Raw genomic sequence first — 23,831 nt, 5'->3', positions numbered from 1 at the left:
GAAAAAAAACTCAAAATGTGCTTTTCTGGTCGAGAAACGTCGATTTTGAAAATGGTACTAATAATCGAGGTACATTTTTATTTATGATCAATAGAGATGAAATCACTTTTAATGAGTATTTTATACGTAATTAAGCTGAATTCGGTCAAAAATTTGTCCAGAAGAAAATGCATTAGAAAGTGTACCGAAAAAATCGCATGTTTTTTTTCTTCAAGATACAAAATCCGTGACAACGATTTCTTATTGAAAATTGAATTTGAACAGTTTTTTGAATGAATATCGTTACATTTGCTTGAATTAAAGCAAAAAGTACAAAAATAATGGTTTCATTGGTTAAATTTGAAAATAGTGAAAAAAAAACTCAAAATGTGCTTTTCTGGTCGAGAAACGTCGATTTTGAAAATGTTATTATAAATCGAGGTACATTTTTATTTATTGATCAATGGAGATGAAATCACTTTTAATGAGTATTTTAAAGGTAATTAAGCTGAATTCGGTCAAAACTTTGTCCAGAAAAAAATGCATTAAAAAGTGTACCGAAAAAATCGCATGTTTTTTCTTCAAGATACAAAATCCGTGACAACGATTTCTTATTGAAAATTGAACTTGAACAGTTTTTTGAATGAATATCGTTAAATTTGCATGAATTAAAGCAAAAAGTACAAAAATAATGGTTTCATTGGTTATATCTGAAAATAGTGAAAAAAAAACTAAAAATGTGCTTTTCTGGTCGAGAAACGTCGATTTTGAAAATGGTACTAATAATCGAGGTACATTTTTATTTATGATCAATAGAGATGAAATCACTTTTAATGAGTATTTTATACGTAATTAAGCTGAATTCGGTCAAAAATTTGTCCAGAAGAAAATGCATTAAAAAGTGTACCGAAAAAATCGCATGTTTTTTTTCTTCAAGATACAAAATCCGTGACAACGATTTCTTATTGAAAATTGAATTTGAACAGTTTTTTGAATGAATATCGTTACATTTGCTTGAATTAAAGCAAAAAGTAAAAAAATAATGGTTTCAGTGATTATATTTGAAAATAGTGAAAAAACTCTCAAAATGTGGTTCTCTGGTCGAGAAACGTCGATTTTGAAAATGTTATTAAAAATCGAGGTACATTTTTATTTATTGATCAATCGAGATGAAATCACTTTTAATGAGAATGCTATAGGTAAATAAGCATAATTCGGTCAAAAATTTGTCCAGAAAAAAATGCATTCAAAAGTGTACCGAAAAAATCGCATGTTTTTTGTCTTCAAGATACAAACTCCGTGACAACGATTTCTTATTGAAAATTGAATTTGAACAGTTTTTTGAATGAATATCGTTACATTTGCTTGAATTAAAGCAAAAAGTACAAAAATAATGGTTTCATTGGTTATATTTGAAAATAGTGAAAAAAAACCTCAAAATGTGCTTTTCTGGTCGAGAAACGTCGATTTTGAAAATGGTACTAATAATCGAGGTACACTTTTATTTATTGATCAATCGAGATGAAATCACTTTTAATGAGTATTTTATAAGAATTTAAGCTAAATTCGGTCAAAAATTTGTCCAGAAAAAAATGCATTCAAAAGTGTACCGAAAAAATCGCATGTTTTTTGTCTTCAAGATACAAACTCCGTGACAACGATTTCTTATTGAAAATTGAATTTGAACAGTTTTTTGAATGAATATCGTTACATTTGCTTGAATTAAAGCAAAAAGTACAAAAATAATGGTTTCATTGGTTATATTTGAAAATAGTGAAAAAAAACCTCAAAATGTGCTTTTCTGGTCGAGAAACGTCGATTTTGAAAATGGTACTAATAATCGAGGTACACTTTTATTTATTGATCAATCGAGATGAAATCACTTTTAATGAGTATATTATAAGTATTTAAGCTAAATTCGGTCAAAAATTTGTCCAGAAGAAAATGCATTAAAAAGTGTACCGAAAAAATCGCATGTTTTTTTCTTCAAGATACAAAATCCGTGACAACGATTTCTTATTGAAAATTGAATTTGAACAGTTTTTTGAATGAATATCGTTACATTTGCTTGAATTAAAGCAAAAAGTAAAAAAATAATGGTTTCAGTGATTATATTTGAAAATAGTGAAAAAACTCTCAAAATGTGCTTCTCTGGTCGAGAAACGTCGATTTTGAAAATGTTATTAAAAATCGAGGTACATTTTTATTTATTGATCAATCGAGATGAAATCACTTTTAATGAGTATTTTAAAGGTAATTAAGCTGAATTCGGTCAAAACTTTGTCCAGAAAAAAATGCATTAAAAAGTGTACCGAAAAAATCGCATATTTTTTTTCTTCAAGATACAAAATCCGTGACAACGATTTCTTATTGAAAATTGAATTTGAACAGTTTTTTGAATGAATATCGTTACATTTGCTTGAATTAAAGCAAAAAGTACAAAAATAATGGTTTCATTGGTTATATTTGAAAATAGTGAAAAAAAACCTCAAAATGTGCTTTTCTGGTCGAGAAACGTCGATTTTGAAAATGGTACTAATAATCGAGGTACATTTTTATTTATGATCAATAGAGATGAAATCACTTTTAATGAGTATTTTATACGTAATTAAGCTGAATTCGGTCAAAAATTTGTCCAGAAGAAAATGCATTAAAAAGTGTACCGAAAAAATCGCATGTTTTTTTTCTTCAAGATACAAAATCCGTGACAACGATTTCTTATTGAAAATTGAATTTGAACAGTTTTTTGAATGAATATCGTTACATTTGCTTGAATTAAAGCAAAAAGTACAAAAATAATGGTTTCATTGGTTATATTTGAAAATAGTGAAAAAAAAACTCAAAATGTGCTTTTCTGGTCGAGAAACGTCGATTTTGAAAATGTTATTATAAATCGAGGTACATTTTTATTTATTGATCAATGGAGATGAAATCACTTTTAATGAGTATTTTAAAGGTAATTAAGCTGAATTCGGTCAAAACTTTGTCCAGAAAAAAATGCATTAAAAAGTGTACCGAAAAAATCGCATGTTTTTTCTTCAAGATACAAAATCCGTGACAACGATTTCTTATTGAAAATTGAATTTGAACAGTTTTTTGAATGAATATCGTTACATTTGCATGAATTAAAGCAAAAAGTACAAAAATAATGGTTTCATTGGTTATATCTGAAAATAGTGAAAAAAAAACTAAAAATGTGCTTTTCTGGTCGAGAAACGTCGATTTTGAAAATGGTACTAATAATCGAGGTACATTTTTATTTATGATCAATAGAGATGAAATCACTTTTAATGAGTATTTTATACGTAATTAAGCTGAATTCGGTCAAAAATTTGTCCAGAAGAAAATGCATTAAAAAGTGTACCGAAAAAATCGCATGTTTTTTTTCTTCAAGATACAAAATCCGTGACAACGATTTCTTATTGAAAATTGAATTTGAACAGTTTTTTGAATGAATATCGTTACATTTGCTTGAATTAAAGCAAAAAGTAAAAAAATAATGGTTTCAGTGATTATATTTGAAAATAGTGAAAAAACTCTCAAAATGTGGTTCTCTGGTCGAGAAACGTCGATTTTGAAAATGTTATTAAAAATCGAGGTACATTTTTATTTATTGATCAATCGAGATGAAATCACTTTTAATGAGAATTTTATAGGTAAATAAGCATAATTCGGTCAAAAATTTGTCCAGAAAAAAATGCATTCAAAAGTGTACCGAAAAAATCGCATGTTTTTTGTCTTCAAGATACAAACTCCGTGACAACGATTTCTTATTGAAAATTGAATTTGAACAGTTTTTTGAATGAATATCGTTACATTTGCTTGAATTAAAGCAAAAAGTACAAAAATAATGGTTTCATTGGTTATATTTGAAAATAGTGAAAAAAAACCTCAAAATGTGCTTTTCTGGTCGAGAAACGTCGATTTTGAAAATGGTACTAATAATCGAGGTACACTTTTATTTATTGATCAATCGAGATGAAATCACTTTTAATGAGTATTTTATAAGTATTTAAGCTAAATTCGGTCAAAAATTTGTCCAGAAAAAAATGCATTCAAAAGTGTACCGAAAAAATCGCATGTTTTTTTTCTTCAAGATACAAAATCCGTGACAACGATTTCTTATTGAAAATTGAATTTGAACAGTTTTTTGAATGAATATCGTTACATTTGCATGAATTAAAACAAAAAGTACAAAAACTATGGTTTCATTGGTTATATTTGAAAATAGTGAAAAAAAACTCAAAATGTGCTTTTCTGGTCGAGAAACGTCGATTTTGAAAATGGTACTAATAATCGAGGTACATTTTTATTTTTGATCAATCGAGATGAAATCACTTTTAATGAGTATTTTATAAGTAATTAAGCTGAATTCGGTCAAAAATTTGTCCAGAAAAAAATGCATTAAAAAGTGTACCGAAAAAATCGCATGTTTTTTTTCTTCAAGATACAAAATCCGTGACAACGATTTCTTATTGAAAATTGAATTTGAACAGTTTTTTGAATGAATATCGTTACATTTGCTTGAATTAAAGCAAAAAGTAAAAAAATAATGGTTTCAGTGATTATATTTGAAAATAGTGAAAAAACTCTCAAAATGTGCTTCTCTGGTCGAGAAACGTCGATTTTGAAAATGTTATTAAAAATCGAGGTACATTTTTATTTATTGATCAATCGAGATGAAATCACTTTTAATGAGTATTTTAAAGGTAATTAAGCTGAATTCGGTCAAAACTTTGTCCAGAAAAAAATGCATTAAAAAGTGTACCGAAAAAATCGCATATTTTTTTTCTTCAAGATACAAAATCCGTGACAACGATTTCTTATTGAAAATTGAATTTGAACAGTTTTTTGAATGAATATCGTTACATTTGCTTGAATTAAAGCAAAAAGTACAAAAATAATGGTTTCATTGGTTATATTTGAAAATAGTGAAAAAAAACTCAAAATGTGCTTTTCTGGTCGAGAAACGTCGATTTTGAAAATGGTACTAATAATCGAGGTACATTTTTATTTATGATCAATAGAGATGAAATCACTTTTAATGAGTATTTTATACGTAATTAAGCTGAATTCGGTCAAAAATTTGTCCAGAAGAAAATGCATTAGAAAGTGTACCGAAAAAATCGCATGTTTTTTTTCTTCAAGATACAAAATCCGTGACAACGATTTCTTATTGAAAATTGAATTTGAACAGTTTTTTGAATGAATATCGTTACATTTGCTTGAATTAAAGCAAAAAGTACAAAAATAATGGTTTCATTGGTTAAATTTGAAAATAGTGAAAAAAAAACTCAAAATGTGCTTTTCTGGTCGAGAAACGTCGATTTTGAAAATGTTATTATAAATCGAGGTACATTTTTATTTATTGATCAATGGAGATGAAATCACTTTTAATGAGTATTTTAAAGGTAATTAAGCTGAATTCGGTCAAAACTTTGTCCAGAAAAAAATGCATTAAAAAGTGTACCGAAAAAATCGCATGTTTTTTCTTCAAGATACAAAATCCGTGACAACGATTTCTTATTGAAAATTGAACTTGAACAGTTTTTTGAATGAATATCGTTAAATTTGCATGAATTAAAGCAAAAAGTACAAAAATAATGGTTTCATTGGTTATATCTGAAAATAGTGAAAAAAAAACTAAAAATGTGCTTTTCTGGTCGAGAAACGTCGATTTTGAAAATGGTACTAATAATCGAGGTACATTTTTATTTATGATCAATAGAGATGAAATCACTTTTAATGAGTATTTTATACGTAATTAAGCTGAATTCGGTCAAAAATTTGTCCAGAAGAAAATGCATTAAAAAGTGTACCGAAAAAATCGCATGTTTTTTTTCTTCAAGATACAAAATCCGTGACAACGATTTCTTATTGAAAATTGAATTTGAACAGTTTTTTGAATGAATATCGTTACATTTGCTTGAATTAAAGCAAAAAGTAAAAAAATAATGGTTTCAGTGATTATATTTGAAAATAGTGAAAAAACTCTCAAAATGTGGTTCTCTGGTCGAGAAACGTCGATTTTGAAAATGTTATTAAAAATCGAGGTACATTTTTATTTATTGATCAATCGAGATGAAATCACTTTTAATGAGAATGCTATAGGTAAATAAGCATAATTCGGTCAAAAATTTGTCCAGAAAAAAATGCATTCAAAAGTGTACCGAAAAAATCGCATGTTTTTTGTCTTCAAGATACAAACTCCGTGACAACGATTTCTTATTGAAAATTGAATTTGAACAGTTTTTTGAATGAATATCGTTACATTTGCTTGAATTAAAGCAAAAAGTACAAAAATAATGGTTTCATTGGTTATATTTGAAAATAGTGAAAAAAAACCTCAAAATGTGCTTTTCTGGTCGAGAAACGTCGATTTTGAAAATGGTACTAATAATCGAGGTACACTTTTATTTATTGATCAATCGAGATGAAATCACTTTTAATGAGTATTTTATAAGAATTTAAGCTAAATTCGGTCAAAAATTTGTCCAGAAAAAAATTCATTCAAAAGTGTACCGAAAAAATCGCATGTTTTTTTTCTTCAAGATACAAAATCCGTGACAACGATTTCTTATTGAAAATGAATTTGAACAGTTTTTTGAATGAATATCGTTACATTTGCATGAATTAAAACAAAAAGTACAAAAACTATGGTTTCAGTGATTATATTTGAAAATAGTGAAAAAAAACTCAAAATGTGCTTTTCTGGTCGAGAAACGTCGATTTTGAAAATGGTACTAATAATCGAGGTACATTTTTATTTTTGATCAATCGAGATGAAATCACTTTTAATGAGTATTTTATAAGTAATTAAGCTGAATTCGGTCAAAAATTTGTCCAGAAAAAAATGCATTAAAAAGTGTACCGAAAAAATCGCATGTTTTTTTTCTTCAAGATACAAAATCCGTGACAACGATTTCTTATTGAAAATTGAATTTGAACAGTTTTTTGAATGAATATCGTTACATTTGCTTGAATTAAAGCAAAAAGTAAAAAAATAATGGTTTCAGTGATTATATTTGAAAATAGTGAAAAAACTCTCAAAATGTGCTTCTCTGGTCGAGAAACGTCGATTTTGAAAATGTTATTAAAAATCGAGGTACATTTTTATTTATTGATCAATCGAGATGAAATCACTTTTAATGAGTATTTTAAAGGTAATTAAGCTGAATTCGGTCAAAACTTTGTCCAGAAAAAAATGCATTAAAAAGTGTACCGAAAAAATCGCATATTTTTTTTCTTCAAGATACAAAATCCGTGACAACGATTTCTTATTGAAAATTGAATTTGAACAGTTTTTTGAATGAATATCGTTACATTTGCTTGAATTAAAGCAAAAAGTACAAAAATAATGGTTTCATTGGTTATATTTGAAAATAGTGAAAAAAAACTCAAAATGTGCTTTTCTGGTCGAGAAACGTCGATTTTGAAAATGGTACTAATAATCGAGGTACATTTTTATTTATGATCAATAGAGATGAAATCACTTTTAATGAGTATTTTATACGTAATTAAGCTGAATTCGGTCAAAAATTTGTCCAGAAGAAAATGCATTAGAAAGTGTACCGAAAAAATCGCATGTTTTTTTTCTTCAAGATACAAAATCCGTGACAACGATTTCTTATTGAAAATTGAATTTGAACAGTTTTTTGAATGAATATCGTTACATTTGCTTGAATTAAAGCAAAAAGTACAAAAATAATGGTTTCATTGGTTAAATTTGAAAATAGTGAAAAAAAAACTCAAAATGTGCTTTTCTGGTCGAGAAACGTCGATTTTGAAAATGTTATTATAAATCGAGGTACATTTTTATTTATTGATCAATGGAGATGAAATCACTTTTAATGAGTATTTTAAAGGTAATTAAGCTGAATTCGGTCAAAACTTTGTCCAGAAAAAAATGCATTAAAAAGTGTACCGAAAAAATCGCATGTTTTTTCTTCAAGATACAAAATCCGTGACAACGATTTCTTATTGAAAATTGAACTTGAACAGTTTTTTGAATGAATATCGTTAAATTTGCATGAATTAAAGCAAAAAGTACAAAAATAATGGTTTCATTGGTTATATCTGAAAATAGTGAAAAAAAAACTAAAAATGTGCTTTTCTGGTCGAGAAACGTCGATTTTGAAAATGGTACTAATAATCGAGGTACATTTTTATTTATGATCAATAGAGATGAAATCACTTTTAATGAGTATTTTATACGTAATTAAGCTGAATTCGGTCAAAAATTTGTCCAGAAGAAAATGCATTAAAAAGTGTACCGAAAAAATCGCATGTTTTTTTTCTTCAAGATACAAAATCCGTGACAACGATTTCTTATTGAAAATTGAATTTGAACAGTTTTTTGAATGAATATCGTTACATTTGCTTGAATTAAAGCAAAAAGTAAAAAAATAATGGTTTCAGTGATTATATTTGAAAATAGTGAAAAAACTCTCAAAATGTGGTTCTCTGGTCGAGAAACGTCGATTTTGAAAATGTTATTAAAAATCGAGGTACATTTTTATTTATTGATCAATCGAGATGAAATCCCTTTTAATGAGAATGCTATAGGTAAATAAGCATAATTCGGTCAAAAATTTGTCCAGAAAAAAATGCATTCAAAAGTGTACCGAAAAAATCGCATGTTTTTTGTCTTCAAGATACAAACTCCGTGACAACGATTTCTTATTGAAAATTGAATTTGAACAGTTTTTTGAATGAATATCGTTACATTTGCTTGAATTAAAGCAAAAAGTACAAAAATAATGGTTTCATTGGTTATATTTGAAAATAGTGAAAAAAAACCTCAAAATGTGCTTTTCTGGTCGAGAAACGTCGATTTTGAAAATGGTACTAATAATCGAGGTACACTTTTATTTATTGATCAATCGAGATGAAATCACTTTTAATGAGTATTTTATAAGAATTTAAGCTAAATTCGGTCAAAAATTTGTCCAGAAAAAAATGCATTCAAAAGTGTACCGAAAAAATCGCATGTTTTTTTTCTTCAAGATACAAAATCCGTGACAACGATTTCTTATTGAAAATGAATTTGAACAGTTTTTTGAATGAATATCGTTACATTTGCATGAATTAAAACAAAAAGTACAAAAACTATGGTTTCAGTGATTATATTTGAAAATAGTGAAAAAATTCTCAAAATGTGCTTCTCTGGTCGAGAAACGTCGATTTTGAAAATGTTATTAAAAATCGAGGTACATTTTTATTTATTGATCAATCGAGATGAAATCACTTTTAATGAGTATTTTATAAGTAATTAAGCTGAATTCGGTCAAAAATTTGTCCAGAAAAAAATGCATTAAAAAGTGTACCGAAAAAATCGCATGTTTTTTTTCTTCAAGATTCAAAATCCGTGAACACGATTTCTTATTGAAAATTGAATTATAACAGTTTTTTGAATAAATGTCGTTATATTTGCTTGGATTAAAGCAAAAAGTACAAAAATAATGGTTTCAGTGATTATATTTGAAAATAGTGAAAAAATTCTCAAAATGTGCTTCTCTGGTCGAGAAACGTCGATTTTGAAAATGTTATTAAAAATCGAGGTACATTTTTATTTATTGATCAATCGAGATGAAATCACTTTTAATGAGTATTTTATAGTTAAATAAGCTGAATTGGGTCATAAATATGTCCAGAAAATAATGCATTAAAAAGTGTACCGAAAAAATCGCATGTTTTTTTCTTCAAGATACAAAATCCGTGACAACGATTTCTTATTGAAAATTGAATTGGAACAGTTTTTTGAATGAATAACGTTACATTTGCTTGGATTAAAGCAAAAACTACAAAAATAATGGTTTCAGTGATTATATTTGAAAATAGTGAAAAAATTCTCAAAATGAGCTTCTCTGGTCGAGAAACGTCGATTTTGAAAATGTTATTAAAAATCGAGGTACATTTTTATTTATTGATCAATCGAGATGAAATCACTTTTAATGAGTATTTTATAGGTAATTAAGCTGAATTCGGTCAAAAACTTGTCTAGAAAAAAATGCATTAAAAAGTGTACCGAAAAAATCGCATGTTTTTTCTCTTCAAGATACAAAATCCGTGACAACGATTTCTTATTGAAAATTGAATTTGAACAGTTTTTTGAATGAATATCGTTACATTTGCTTGAATTAAAGCAAAAAGTACAAAAATAGTGGTTTCATTGGTTATATTTGAAAATAGTGAAAAAAACTCAAAATGGGCTTTTCTGGTCTAGAAACGTCGATTTTGAAATTGGTACTAATAATCGAGGTACATTTTTATTTATTGATCAATCGAGATGAAATTACTTTTAATGAGTATTTTATAAGTATTTAAGCTAAATTCGGTAAAAAGTCAAAGTTTTTCTACAATACCTGACGACTATTTAATTTTTGAGCTTCCGTGGCGCAATGGTTAGCGCGATCGGCTGTTAACCGAAAGGTTGGTGGTTCGAGCCCATTCGGGAGCGGTGTTGTGAGGTCTTAGATGTAACGTAAAATTCAGAGTTTTTTAAAAATAACTGACGAACATTTAATTTTTGGGCTTTCGTGGCGCAATGGTTAGCGCGTTTAGCTGTTATTCAAAAGGTTTGTGGTTCGAGCCCATCCGGGAGCGGTGTTGTGAAGTCTCAGATGTGACGTAAAAAGTCAAAGTTTTTCCACAATACCTGACGACCATTTAATTTTTGAGCTTCCGTGGCGCAATGGTTAGCGCGTTCGGCTGTTAACCGAAAGGTTGGTGGTTCGAGCCCATCCGGGAGCGGTGTTGTGAGGTCTCAGATGTGACGTAAAAAGTCAAAGTTTTTCCACAATACCTGACGAACATTTAATTTTGGGCTTCCGTGGCGCAATGGTTAGCGCGTTCGGCTGTTAACCGAAAGGTTGGTGGTTCGAGCCCACCCGGGAGCGGTGTTTTGAGATCTCACATGTAACGTAAAAATCCAAAGTTTTTCCACAATACCTGACGAACATTTAATCTTTGGGCTTCCGTTGCGCAATGGTTAACGCCGTCGGCTGTTAACCGAAAGGTTGGTGGTTCGAGCCCATTCAGGAGCGGTGTTGTGAGGTCTTAGATGTAACGTAAAATTCAGAGGTTTTTAAAAATAACTGACGAACATTTAATTTTTGGGCTTTCGTGGCGCAATGGTTAGAGCGTTCAGCTGTTATTCAAAAGGTTTGTGGTTCGAGCCCATCCGGGAGTGGTGTTGTGAAGTCTCAGATGTGACGTAAAAATCCAAAGTTTTTCCACAATACCTGACGAACATTTAATCTTTGGGCTTCCGTGGCGCAATGGTTAACGCCGTCGGCTGTTAACCGAAAGGTTGTTGGTTCGAGCCCTTCCGGGAGCGGTGTTGTGAGGTCTTAGATGTAACGTAAAATTCAGAGTTTTTTAAAAATAACTGACGAACATTTAATTTTTGGGCTTTCGTGGCGCAATGGTTAGCGCGTTTAGCTGTTATTCAAAAGGTTTGTGGTTCGAGCCCATCCGGGAGCGGTGTTGTGAAGTCTCAGATGTGACGTAAAAAGTCAAAGTTTTTCCACAATACCTGACGACCATTTAATTTTTGAGCTTCCGTGGCGCAATGGTTAGCGCGTTCGGCTGTTAACCGAAAGGTTGGTGGTTCGAGCCCATCCGGGAGCGGTGTTGTGAGGTCTCAGATGTGACGTAAAAAGTCAAAGTTTTTCCACAATACCTGACGAACATTTAATTTTGGGCTTCCGTGGCGCAATGGTTAGCGCGTTCGGCTGTTAACCGAAAGGTTGGTGGTTCGAGCCCACCCGGGTGCGGTGTTGTGAGATCTCACATGTAACGTAAAAATCCAAAGTTTTTCCACAATACCTGACGAGCATTTAATCTTTGGGCTTCCGTTGCGCAATGGTTAACGCCGTCGGCTGTTAACCGAAAGGTTGGTGGTTCGAGCCCATCCGGGAGCGGTGTTGTGAGGTCTTAGATGTAACGTAAAATTCAGAGTTTTTTAAAAATATCTGACGAACATTTAATTTTTGGGCTTCCGTGGCGCAATGGTTAGCGCGTTCAGCTGTTATTCAAAAGGTTTGTGGTTCGAGCCCATCCGGGAGCGGTGTTTTGAAGTCTCGGATGTGACGTAAAAAGTCAGAGTTTTTCCACAATACCTGACGACCATTTCATTTCTGAGCTTCCTTGGCTCGATGGTTAGCGCGTTCGGATGTTAACCAAAAGGTTGATGATTCGAGCCCACCCGGCTGCCGTGTTGTGAAGTCTCAAATGTAACGTAAAAAGCCAAAGTTTTTCCACAATACCTGACGACCGTTTAATTTTTGAGCTTCTGTGGCGCAATGGTTAGCGCGTTCGGCTGTTAACCGAAAGGTTGGTGGTTCGAGCCCACCCGGGAGCGGTGTTGTGAGATCTCAAACGTAATGTCAAATGCCAAAGTTTTTCCACAATACCTGACGAACATTTAATCTTTGAGCTTCCGTGGCGCAATGGTTAGCGCGTTCGGCTGTTAACCGAAAGGTTCGTGGTTCGAGCCCATCCGGGAGCGGTGTTGTGAGGTCTCAGATGTGACGTAAAAAGTCAAAGTTTTTCCACAATACCTGACGAACATTTAATTTTTGGGTTTCCGTGGCGCAATGGTTAGCGCATTCAGCTGTTATTCAAAAGGTTTGTGGTTCGAGCCCATCCGGGAGCGGTGTTTTGAAGTCTCGGATGTGACGTAAAAAGTCAGAGTTTTTCCACAATACCTGACGACCATTTCATTTCTGAGCTTCCTTGGCTCGAAGGTTAGCGCGTTCGGATGTTAACCAAAAGGTTGGTGGTTCGACCCCACCCGGCTGTCGTGTTGTGAAGTCTCAAATGTAACGTAAAAAGCCAAAGTTTTTCCACAATACCTGACGACCGTTTAATTTTTGAGCTTCCTTGGAGCAATGGTTAGCGCGTTCGGCTGTTAACCGAAAGGTTGGTGGTTCGAGCCCACCCGGGAGCGGTGTTGTGAGATCTCAAACGTAATGTCAAATGCCAAAGTTTTTCCACAATACCTGACGAACATTTACTCTTTGGGCTTCCGTGGCGCAATGGTTAGCGCGTTAGGCTGTTAACCGAAAGGTTGGTGGTTCGAGCCCACCCGGGAGCGGTGTTGTGAAATCTCACATGTAACGTAAAAATCCAAAGTTTTTCCACAATACCTGACGAACATTTTATCTTTGGGCTTCCGTTGCGCAATGGTTAACGCCGTCGGCTGTTAACCGAAAGGTTGGTGGTTCGAGCCCATCCGGGAGCGGTGTTGTGAGGTCTTAGATGTAACGTAAAATTCAGAGTTTTTTAAAAGTAACTGACGAACATTTAATTTTTAGCTTCCGTGGCGCAATGGTTAGCGCGTTCGGCTGTTAACCGAAAGGTTGGTGGTTCGAGCCCATCCGGGAGCGGTGTTGTGAGGTCTTAGATGTAACGTAAAATTCAGAGTTTTTTAAAAATACCTGACGAACATTTAATCTTTGGGCTTCTGTGGCGCAATGGTTAGCGCGTTCGGCTGTTAACAGAAAGGTTGGTGGTTCGAGCCCACCCGGGAGCGGTGTTGTGAAGTCTCAAATGTAACGTAAAAAGCCAGGGTTTTTCCACAATACCTGACGAACATTTAATCTTTGGGCTTCCGTGGCGCAATGGTTAGCGCGTTCGGCTGTTAACCGAAAGGTTGGTGGTTCGAGCCCACCCAGGAGCCGTGTTGTGAAATCTCAAATGTAACGTAAAAAGCCAAGGTTTTTCCACAATACCTGACGAACATTTAATCTTTGGGCTTCCGTGGCGCAATGGTTAGCGCGTTCGGCTGTTAACCGAAAGGTTGGTGGTTCGAGCCCACCCAGGAGCCGTGTTGTGAAGTCTCAAATGTAACGTAAAAAGCCAAGGTTTTTCCACAATACCTGACGAACATTTAATCTTTGGGCTTCCGTGGCGCAATGGTTAGCGCGTTCGGCTGTTAACCGAAAGGTTGGTGGTTCGAGCCCACCCGGGAGCGGTGTTTTGAGCTCTCACATGTAACGTAAAAAGCCAAAGTGTTTCCACAATACCCGACGACTATTTAATTTTTGGGCTTCCGTGGCGCAATGGTTAGCGCGTTCGGCTGTTAACCGAAAGGTTGGTGGTTCGAGCCCATCCGTGATCGGTGTTGTAAAGTCTCAGATGTGACGTAAAAATCCAAAGTTTTTCCACAATACCTGACGAACATTTAATCTTTGGGCTTCCGTGGCGCAATGGTTAACGCCGTCGGCTGTTAACCGAAAGGTTGTTGGTTCGAGCCCTTCCGGGAGCGGTGTTGTGAGGTCTTAGATGTAACGTAAAATTCAGAGTTTTTTAAAAATAACTGACGAACATTTAATTTTTGGGCTTTCGTGGCGCAATGGTTAGCGCGTTTAGCTGTTATTCAAAAGGTTTGTGGTTCGAGCCCATCCGGGAGCGGTGTTGTGAAGTCTCAGATGTGACGTAAAAAGTCAAAGTTTTTCCACAATACCTGACGACCATTTAATTTTTGAGCTTCCGTGGCGCAATGGTTAGCGCGTTCGGCTGTTAACCGAAAGGTTGGTGGTTCGAGCCCATCCGGGAGCGGTGTTTTGAGGTCTCAGATGTGACGTAAAAAGTCAAAGTTTTTCCACAATACCTGACGAACATTTAATTTTGGGCTTCCGTGGCGCAATGGTTAGCGCGTTCGGCTGTTAACCGAAAGGTTGGTGGTTCGAGCCCACCCGGGTGCGGTGTTGTGAGATCTCACATGTAACGTAAAAATCCAAAGTTTTTCCACAATACCTGACGAGCATTTAATCTATGGGCTTCCGTTGCGCAATGGTTAACGCCGTCGGCTGTTAACCGAAAGGTTGGTGGTTCGAGCCCATCCGGGAGCGGTGTTGTGAGGTCTTAGATGTAACGTAAAATTCAGAGTTTTTTAAAAATATCTGACGAACATTTAATTTTTGGGCTTCCGTGGCGCAATGGTTAGCGCGTTCAGCTGTTATTCAAAAGGTTTGTGGTTCGAGCCCATCCGGGAGCGGTGTTTTGAAGTCTCGGATGTGACGTAAAAAGTCAGAGTTTTTCCACAATACCTGACGACCATTTCATTTCTGAGCTTCCTTGGCTCGAAGGTTAGCGCGTTCGGATGTTAACCAAAAGGTTGGTGGTTCGACCCCACCCGGCTGCCGTGTTGTGAAGTCTCAAATGTAACGTAAAAAGCCAAAGTTTTTCCACAATACCAGACGACCGTTTAATTTTTGAGCTTCCTTGGAGCAATGGTTAGCGCGTTCGGCTGTTAACCGAAAGGTTGGTGGTTCGAGCCCACCCGGGAGCGGTGTTGTGAGATCTCAAACGTAATGTCAAATGCCAAAGTTTTTCCACAATACCTGACGAACATTTACTCTTTGGGCTTCCGTGGCGCAATGGTTAGCGCGTTAGGCTGTTAACCGAAAGGTTGGTGGTTCGAGCCCACCCGGGAGCGGTGTTGTGAAATCTCACATGTAACGTAAAAATCCAAAGTTTTTCCACAATACCTGACGAACATTTTATCTTTGGGCTTCCGTTGCGCAATGGTTAACGCCGTCGGCTGTTAACCGAAAGGTTGGTGGTTCGAGCCCATCCGGGAGCGGTGTTGTGAGGTCTTAGATGTAACGTAAAATTCAGAGTTTTTTAAAAGTAACTGACGAACATTTAATTTTTAGCTTCCGTGGTGCAATGGTTAGCGCGTTCGGCTGTTAACCGAAAGGTTGGTGGTTCGAGCCCATCCGGGAGCGGTGTTGTGAGGTCTTAGATGTAACGTAAAATTCAGAGTTTTTTAAAAATACCTGACGAACATTTAATCTTTGGGCTTCTGTGGCGCAATGGTTAGCGCGTTCGGCTGTTAACAGAAAGGTTGGTGGTTCGAGCCCACCCGGGAGCGGTGTTGTGAAGTCTCAAATGTAACGTATAAAGCCAAGGTTTTTCCACAATACCTGACGAACATTTAATCTTTGGGCTTCCGTGGCGCAATGGTTAGCGCGTTCGGCTGTTAACCGAAAGGTTGGTGGTTCGAGCCCACCCAGGAGCCGTGTTGTGAAATCTCAAATGTAACGTAAAAAGCCAAGGTTTTTCCACAATACCTGACGAACATTTAATCTTTGGGCTTCCGTGGCGCAATGGTTAGCGCGTTCGGCTGTTAACCGAAAGGTTGGTGGTTCGAGCCCACCCAGGAGCCGTGTTGTGAGCTCTCACATGTAACGTAAAAAGCCAAAGTGTTTCCACAATACCCGACGACTATTTAATTTTTGGGCTTCCGTGGCGCAATGGTTAGCGCGTTCGGCTGTTAACCGAAAGGTTGGTGGTTCGAGCCCATCCGTGAGCGGTGTTGTGAGGTGTTAGATGTAACGTAAAATTCAGAGTTTTTTAAAAATAACTGACGAACATTTAATTTTTGGGCTTCCGTGGCGCAATGGTTAGAGCGTTCAGCTGTTATTCAAAAGGTTTGTGGTTCGAGCCCATCCGGGAGCGGTGTTGTGAAGTCTCAGATGTGACGTAAAAAGTCAAAGTTTTTCCACAATACCTGACGAACATTTAATCTTTGGGCTTCCGTGGCGCAATGGTTAGCGCGTTCGGCTGTTAACCGAAAGGTTGGTGGTTCGAGCCCACCCGGGAGCGGTGTTGTGAGATCTCACATGTAACGTAAAAATCCAAAGTTTTTCCACAATACCTGACGAGCATTTAATCTTCGGGCTTCCGTTGCGCAATGGTTAACGCCGTCGGCTGTTAACCGAAAGGTTGGTGGTTCGAGCCCATCCGGGAGGGGTGTTGTGAGGTCTTAGATGTAACGTAAAATTCAGAGTTTTTTAAAAATATCTGACGAACATTTAATTTTTGGGCTTCCGTGGCGCAATGGTTAGCGCGTTCAGCTGTTATTCAAAAGGTTTGTGGTTCGAGCCCATCCGGGAGTGGTGTTTTGAAGTCTCACATGTAACGTAAAAAGCCAAAGTGTTTCCACAATACCCGACGACCATTTAATTTTTGGGCTTCCGTGGCGCAATGGTTAGCGCGTTCGGCTGTTAAAGGGTATGGGAATTTACAATTTCATATCATATTTTAGCACGAAAGTGGTATTATATTACACTTTCAAGTCTCTACTTTCAAAATATAAAGTTTTTAATATAATTGAACCAAAGTTTCTATTTTTAAAATCCATTGGAAAATCACGAAAACTCAGCTTCGATATATAAATCATTTTGTCTTGTCAGCTTGTTCGGTTGGTTTATGACATCACACGGGCAAACCTATTCGAGCGAGCGCGAGCGCTACCCGTCTCGTGCTCTGTCTATGCTTTGATAGCGGAGAGAGTGGCACCATCTCGCGTGCGTGACGTCAGAAACAAGAAAACGTAGCCTTTCTTAAAAACTTTTAAAAAGTGGATTTTAAATAATTTCATATGAAGCATTTTCAAACGCATATTGCCAAATAACTAGAAATCGGAGAATTAAACGCTTGATATTTTTGAATTCACAGTAATTAATTCTATCTTTTGCTATATAAATCAGAGGTTTTTCAAACGAAGCTTCTCATACCCTTTAACCGAAAGGTTGGTGGTTCGAGCCCACCCAGGAGCCGTGTTGTGAAGTCTCAAATGTAACGTAAAAAGCCAAGGTTTTTCCACAATACCTGACGAACATTTAATCTTTGGGCTTCCGTGGCGCAATGGTTAGCAGGTTCGGCTGTTAACCGAAAGGTTGGTGTTTCGAGCCCACCCGGGAGCGATGTTGTGAGCTCTCACATGTAACGTAAAAAGCCAAAGTGTTTCCACAATACCCGACGAACATTTAATCTTTGGGCTTCCGTGGCGCAATGGTTAGCGCGTTCGGCTGTTAACCGAAAGGTTGGTGGTTCGAGCCCACCCGGGAGCGGTGTTGTGAGATCTCACATGTAACGTAAAAATCCAAAGTGTTTCCACAATACCCGACGAACATTTAATCTTTGGGCTTCCGTGGCGCAATGGTTAGCGCGTTCGGCTGTTAACCGAAAGGTTGGTGGTTCGAGCCCACCCGGGAGCGGTGTTGTGAGATCTCACATGTAACGTAAAAATCCAAAGTTTTTCCACAATACCTGACGAGCATTTAATCTTTGGGCTTCCGTTGCGCAATGGTTAACGCCGTCGGCTGTTAACCGAAAGGTTGGTGGTTCGAGCCCATCCGGGAGCGGTGTTGTAAGGTCGTAGATGTAACGTATAATTCAGAGTTTTTTAAAAATATCTGACGAAAATTTAATTTTTGGGCTTCCGTGGCGCAATGGTTAGCGCGTTCAGCTGTTATTCAAAAGGTTTGTGGTTCGAGCCCATCCGGGAGCGATGTTTTGAAGTCTCGGATGTGACGTAAAAAGTCAGAGTTTTTCCACAATACCTGACGACCATATCATTTCTGAGCTTCCTTGGCTCGAAGGTTAGCGCGTTCGGATGTTAACCAAAAGGTTGATGGTTCGAGCCCACCCGGCTGCCGTGTTGTGAAGTCTCAAATGTAACGTAAAGAGCCTAAGTTTTTCCACAATACCTGACGACCGTTTAATTTTTGAGCTTCCGTGGCGCAATGGTTAGCGCGTTCAGCTGTTAACCGAAAGGTTGGTGGTTCGAGCCCACCCGGGAGCGGTGTTGTGAGATCTCAAACGTAATGTCAAATGCCAAAGTTTTTCCACAATACCTGACGAACATTTAATCTTTGGGCTTCCGTGGCGCAATGGTTAGCGCGTTCGGCTGTTAACCGAAAGGTTGGTGGTTCGAGCCCACCCGGGAGCGGTGTTGTGAAATCTCATATGTAACGTAAAAATCCAAAGTTTTCCCACAATACCTGACGAACATTTTATCTTTGGGCTTCCGTTGCGCAATGGTTAACGCCGTCGGCTGTTAACCGAAAGGTTGGTGGTTCGAGCTCACCCAGGAGCCGTGTTGTGAAGTCTCAAATGTAACGTAAAAAGCCAAGGTTTTTCCACAATACCTGACGAACATTTAATCTTTGGGCTTCCGTGGCGCAATGGTTAGCGCGTTCGGCTGTTAACCGAAAGGTTGGTGGTTCGAGCCCACCCAGGAGCCGTGTTGTGAAGTCTCAAATGTAACGTAAAAAGCCAAGGTTTTTCCACAATACCTGACGAACATTTAATCTTTGGGCTTCCGTGGCGCAATGGTTAGAGCGTTCAGCTGTTAACCGAAAGGTTGGAGGTTCGAGCCCACCCGGGAGCGGTGTTGTGAGCTCTCACATGTAACTTAAAAAGCCAAAGTGTTTCCACAATACCCGACGACCATTTAATTTTTGGGCTTCCGTGGCGCAATGGTTAGCGCGTTCGGCTGTTAACCGAAAGGTTGGTGGTTCGAGCCCATCCGTGAGCGGTGTTGTGAGGTCTTAGATGTAACGTAAAATTCAGAGTTTTTTAAAAATAACTGACGAACATTTAATTTTTGGGCTTCCGTGGCGCAATGGTTAGAGCGTTCAGCTGTTATTCAAAAGGTTTGTGGTTCGAGCCCATCCGGGAGCGGTGTTGTGAAGTCTCAGATGTGACGTAAAAAGTCAAAGTTTTTCCACAATACCTGACGAACATTTAATCTTTGGGCTTCCGTGGCGCAATGGTTAGCGCGTTCGGCTGTTAACCGAAAGGTTGGTGGTTCGAGCCCACCCAGGAGCCGTGTTGTGAAGTCTCAAATGTAACGTAAAAAGCCAAGGTTTTTCCACAATACCTGACGAACATTTAATCTTTGGGCTTCCGTGGCGCAATGGTTAGCGCGTTCAGCTGTTAACCGAAAGGTTGGTGGTTCGAGCCCACCCGGGAGCGGTGTTGTGAGCTCTCACATGTAACGTAAAAAGCCAAAGTGTTTCCACAATACCCGACGACCATTTAATTTTTGGGCTTCCGTGGCGCAATGGTTAGCGCGTTCGGCTGTTAACCGAAAGGTTGGTGGTTCGAGCCCATCCGTGAGCGGTGTTGTGAGGTCTTAGATGTAACGTAAAATTCAGAGTTTTTTAAAAATAACTGACGAACATTTAATTTTTGGGCTTCCGTGGCGCAATGGTTAGAGCGTTCAGCTGTTATTCAAAAGGTTTGTGGTTCGAGCCCATCCGGGAGCGGTGTTGTGAAATCTCAAACGTAATGTCAAATGCCAAAGTTTTTCCACAATACCTGACGAACATTTTATCTTTGGGCTTCCGTTGCGCAATGGTTAACGCCGTCGGCTTTTAACCGAAAGGTTGGTGGTTCGAGCTCACCCAGGAGCCGTGTTGTGAAGTCTCAAATGTAACGTAAAAAGCCAAGGTTTTTCCACAATACCTGACGAACATTTAATCTTCGGGCTTCCGTGGCGCAATGGTTAGCGCGTTCGGCTGTTAACCGAAAGGTTGGTGGTTCGAGCCCACCCAGGAGCCGTGTTGTGAAGTCTCAAATGTAACGTAAAAAGCCAAGGTTTTTCCACAATACCTGATGAACATTTAATCTTTGGGCTTCCGTTTCGCAATGGTTAGCGCGTTCGGCTGTTAACCGAAAGGTTGGTGGTTCGAGCCCACCCAGGAGCCGTGTTGTGAAATCTCATATGTAACGTAAAAATCCAAAGTTTTTCCACAATACCTGACGAGCATTTAATCTTTGGGCTTCCGTTGCGCAATGGTTAACGCCGTCGGCTGTTAACCGAAAGGTTGGTGGTTCGAGCGCATCCGGGAGCGGTGTTGTGAGGTCTTAGATGTAACGTAAAATTCAGAGTTTTTTAAAAATACCTGACGAACATTTAGTCTTTGGGCTTCTGTGGCGCAATGGTTAGCGCGTTCGGCTGTTAACAGAAAGGTTGGTGGTTCGAGCCCACCCGGGAGCGGTGTTGTGAGCTCTCACATGTAACGTAAAAAGCCAAAGTGTTTCCACAATACCCGACGACCATTTAATTTTTGGGCTTCCGTGGCGCAATGGTTAGCGCGTTCAGCTGTTATTCAAAAGGTTTGTGGTTCGAGCCCATCCGGGAGCGGTGCTTTGAAGTCTCGGATGTGACGTAAAAAGTCAGAGTTTTTCCACAATACCTGACGACCATTTCATTTCTGAGCTTCCTTGGCTCGAAGGTTAGCGCGTTCGGCTGTTAACCGAAAGGTTGGTGGTTCGAGCCCACCCGGGAGCGGTGTTGCGAGATCTCACATGTAACGTAAAAATCCAAAGTTTTTCCACAATACCTGACGAACATTTAATCTTTGGGCTTCCGTTGCGCATTGTTAACGCCGTCGGCTGTTAACCGAAAGGTTGGTGGTTCGAGCCCATCCGGGAGCGGTGTTGTGAGGTCATAGATGTAACGTAAAATTCAGAGTTTTTAAAAATATCTGACGAACATTTAATTTTTGGGCTTCCGTGGCGCAATGGTTAGCGCATTCAGCTGTTATTCAAAAGGTTTGTGGTTCGAGCCCATCCGGGAGCGGTGTTTTGAAGTCTCGGATGTGACGTAAAAAGTCAGAGTTTTTCCACAATACCTGACGACCATTTTATTTCTGAGCTTACTTGGCTCGAAGGTTAGCGCGTTCGGATGTTAACCGAAAGGTTGGTGGTTCGAGCCCACCCGGCTGCCGTCTTGTGAAGTCTCAAATGTAACGTAAAAAGCCAAAGTTTTTCCACAATACCTGACGACCGTTTAATTTTTGAGCTTCCGTGGCGCAATGGTTAGCGCGTTCGGCTGTTAACCGAAAGGTTGGTCGTTCGAGCCCACCCGGGAGCGGTGTTGTGAGATCTCAAACGTAATGTCAAATGCGAAAGTTTTTCCACAATACCTGACGAACATTTAATCTTTGGGCTTCCGTGGCGCAATGGTTAGCGCGTTCGGCTGTTAACTGAAAGGTTGGTGGTTCGAGACCATCCGGGAGCGGTGTTGTGAGGTCTCAGATGTGACGGAAAAAGTCAAAGTTTTTCCACAATACCTGACGACCATTTAATTTTTGAGCTTCCGTGGCGCAATGGTTAGCGCGTTCGGCTGTTAACCGAAAGGTTGGTGGTTCGAGCCCATCCGGGAGCGGTGTTTTGAGGTCTCAGATGTGACGTAAAAAGTCAAAGTTTTTCCACAATACCTGACGAACATTTAATCTTTGGGCTTCCGTTGCGCAATGGTTAACGCCGTCGGCTGTTAACCGAAAGGTTGGTGGTTCGAGCCCATCCGGGAGCAGTGTTGTGAGGTCATAGATGTAACGTAAAATTCAGAGTTTTTTAAAAATATCTGACGAACATTTAATTTTTGGGCTTCCGTGGCGCAATGGTTAGCGCATTCAGCTGTTATTCAAAAGGTTTGTGGTTCGAGCCCATCCGGGAGCGGTGTTTTGAAGTCTCGGATGTGACGTAAAAAGTCAGAGTTTTTCCACAATACCTGACGACCATTTCTTTTCTGAGCTTCCTTGGCTCGAAGGTTAGCGCGTTCGGATGTTAACCAAAAGGTTGGTGGTTCGAGCCCACCCGGCTGCCGTGTTGTGAAGTCTCAAATGTAACGTAAAAAGCCAAAGTTTTTCCACAATACCTGACGACCGTTTAATTTTTGAGCTTCCGTGGCGCAATGGTTAGCGCGTTCGGCTGTTAACCGAAAGGTTGGTGGTTCGAGCCCACCCGGGCGCGGTGTTGTGAGATCTCAAACGTAATGTCAAATGCCAAAGTTTTTCCACAATACCTGACGAACATTTAAGCTTTGGGCTTCCGTGGCGCAATGGTTAGCGCGTTCGGCTGTTAACCAAAAGGTTGGTGGTTCGAGCCCACCCGGGAGCGGTGTTGTGAAATCTCACATGTAAAGTAAAAATCCAAAGTTTTTCCACAATACTTGACGAACATTTTATCTTTGGGCTTCCGTTGCGCAATGGTTAACGCCGTCGGCTGTTAACCGAAAGGTTGGTGGTTCGAGCCCATCCGGGAGCGGTGTTGTGAGGTCTTAGATGTAACGTAAAATTCAGAGTTTTTTAAAAATACCTGACGAACATTTAATCTTTGGGCTTCTGTGGCGCAATGGTTAGCGCGTTCGGCTGTTAACCAAAAGGTTGGTGGTTCGAGCCCACCCGGGAGCGGTGTTGTGAAATCTCACATGTAACGTAAAAATCCAAAGTTTTTCCACAATACCTGACGAACATTTCATCTTTGGGCTTCCGTTGCGCAATGGTTAACGCCGTCGGCTGTTAACCGAAAGGTTGGTGGTTCGAGCCCATCCGGGAGCGGTGTTGTGAGGTCTTAGATGTAACGTAAAATTCAGAGTTTTTTAAAAATAACTGACGAACATTTAATTTTTGGGCATCCGTGGCGCAATGGTTAGCGCGTTCGGCTGTTAACAGAAAGGTTGGTGGTTCGAGCCCACCCGGGAGCGGTGTTGTGAGCTCTCACATGTAACGTAAAAAGCCAAAGTGTTTCCACAATACCAGACGACCATTTAATTTTTGGGCTTCCGTGGCGCAATGGTTAGCGCGTTCAGCTGTTATTCAAAAGGTTTGTGGTTCGAGCCCATCCGGGAGCGGTGTTTTGAAGTCTCGGATGTGACGTAAAAAGTCAGAGTTTTTCCACAATACCTGACGACCATTTCATTTCTGAGCTTCCTTGGCTCGAAGGTTAGCGCGTTCGGCTGTTAACCGAAAGGTTGGTGGTTCGAGCCCACCCGGGAGCGGTGTTGTGAGATCTCACATGTAACGTAAAAATCCAAAGTTTTTCCACAATACCTGACGAACATTTAATCTTTGGGCTTCCGTTGCGCAATGGTTAACGCCGTCGGCTGTTAACCGAAAGGTTGGTGGTTCGAGCCCATCCGGGAGCGGTGTTGTGAGGTCTCAGATGTGACGGAAAAAGTCAAAGTTTTTCCACAATACCTGACGACCATTTAATTTTTGAGCTTCCGTGGCGCAATGGTTAGCGCGTTCGGCTGTTAACCG

General features: G+C 38.3%; 6 non-coding genes across 6 annotated transcripts; all 6 read left to right on the top strand.

Annotated features, from left to right (window-relative positions):
• The first annotated feature begins 10,804 nt into the window (after positions 1–10,804).
• TRNAN-GUU (transfer RNA asparagine (anticodon GUU)) lies at positions 10,805–10,877 on the top strand. The gene has a single exon. It is a non-coding gene; the product is annotated as a tRNA-Asn (tRNA).
• A 3,007-nt stretch (positions 10,878–13,884) lies between these two features.
• On the top strand, positions 13,885–13,957 carry TRNAN-GUU (transfer RNA asparagine (anticodon GUU)). The gene has a single exon. It is a non-coding gene; the product is annotated as a tRNA-Asn (tRNA).
• A 2,566-nt stretch (positions 13,958–16,523) lies between these two features.
• On the top strand, positions 16,524–16,596 carry TRNAN-GUU (transfer RNA asparagine (anticodon GUU)). The gene has a single exon. It is a non-coding gene; the product is annotated as a tRNA-Asn (tRNA).
• A 1,177-nt stretch (positions 16,597–17,773) lies between these two features.
• Positions 17,774–17,846, top strand: TRNAN-GUU (transfer RNA asparagine (anticodon GUU)). The gene has a single exon. It is a non-coding gene; the product is annotated as a tRNA-Asn (tRNA).
• Positions 17,847–17,920: 74 nt separating this feature from the next.
• On the top strand, positions 17,921–17,993 carry TRNAN-GUU (transfer RNA asparagine (anticodon GUU)). Its single transcript has one exon. It is a non-coding gene; the product is annotated as a tRNA-Asn (tRNA).
• A 661-nt stretch (positions 17,994–18,654) lies between these two features.
• Positions 18,655–18,727, top strand: TRNAN-GUU (transfer RNA asparagine (anticodon GUU)). The gene has a single exon. It is a non-coding gene; the product is annotated as a tRNA-Asn (tRNA).
• Positions 18,728–23,831: the final 5,104 nt, after the last annotated feature.

Source organism: Phalangium opilio, unplaced genomic scaffold, assembly GCF_054372755.1.
Source record: "Phalangium opilio isolate 3A_F unplaced genomic scaffold, DU_Popi_V2 ptg000352l_1, whole genome shotgun sequence".
Lineage (NCBI taxonomy): Eukaryota > Metazoa > Arthropoda > Arachnida > Opiliones > Phalangiidae > Phalangium > Phalangium opilio.
The sequence above is the reverse complement of the archived record's forward strand: the minus strand, read 5'-3'. Positions and strand labels throughout refer to the sequence as shown.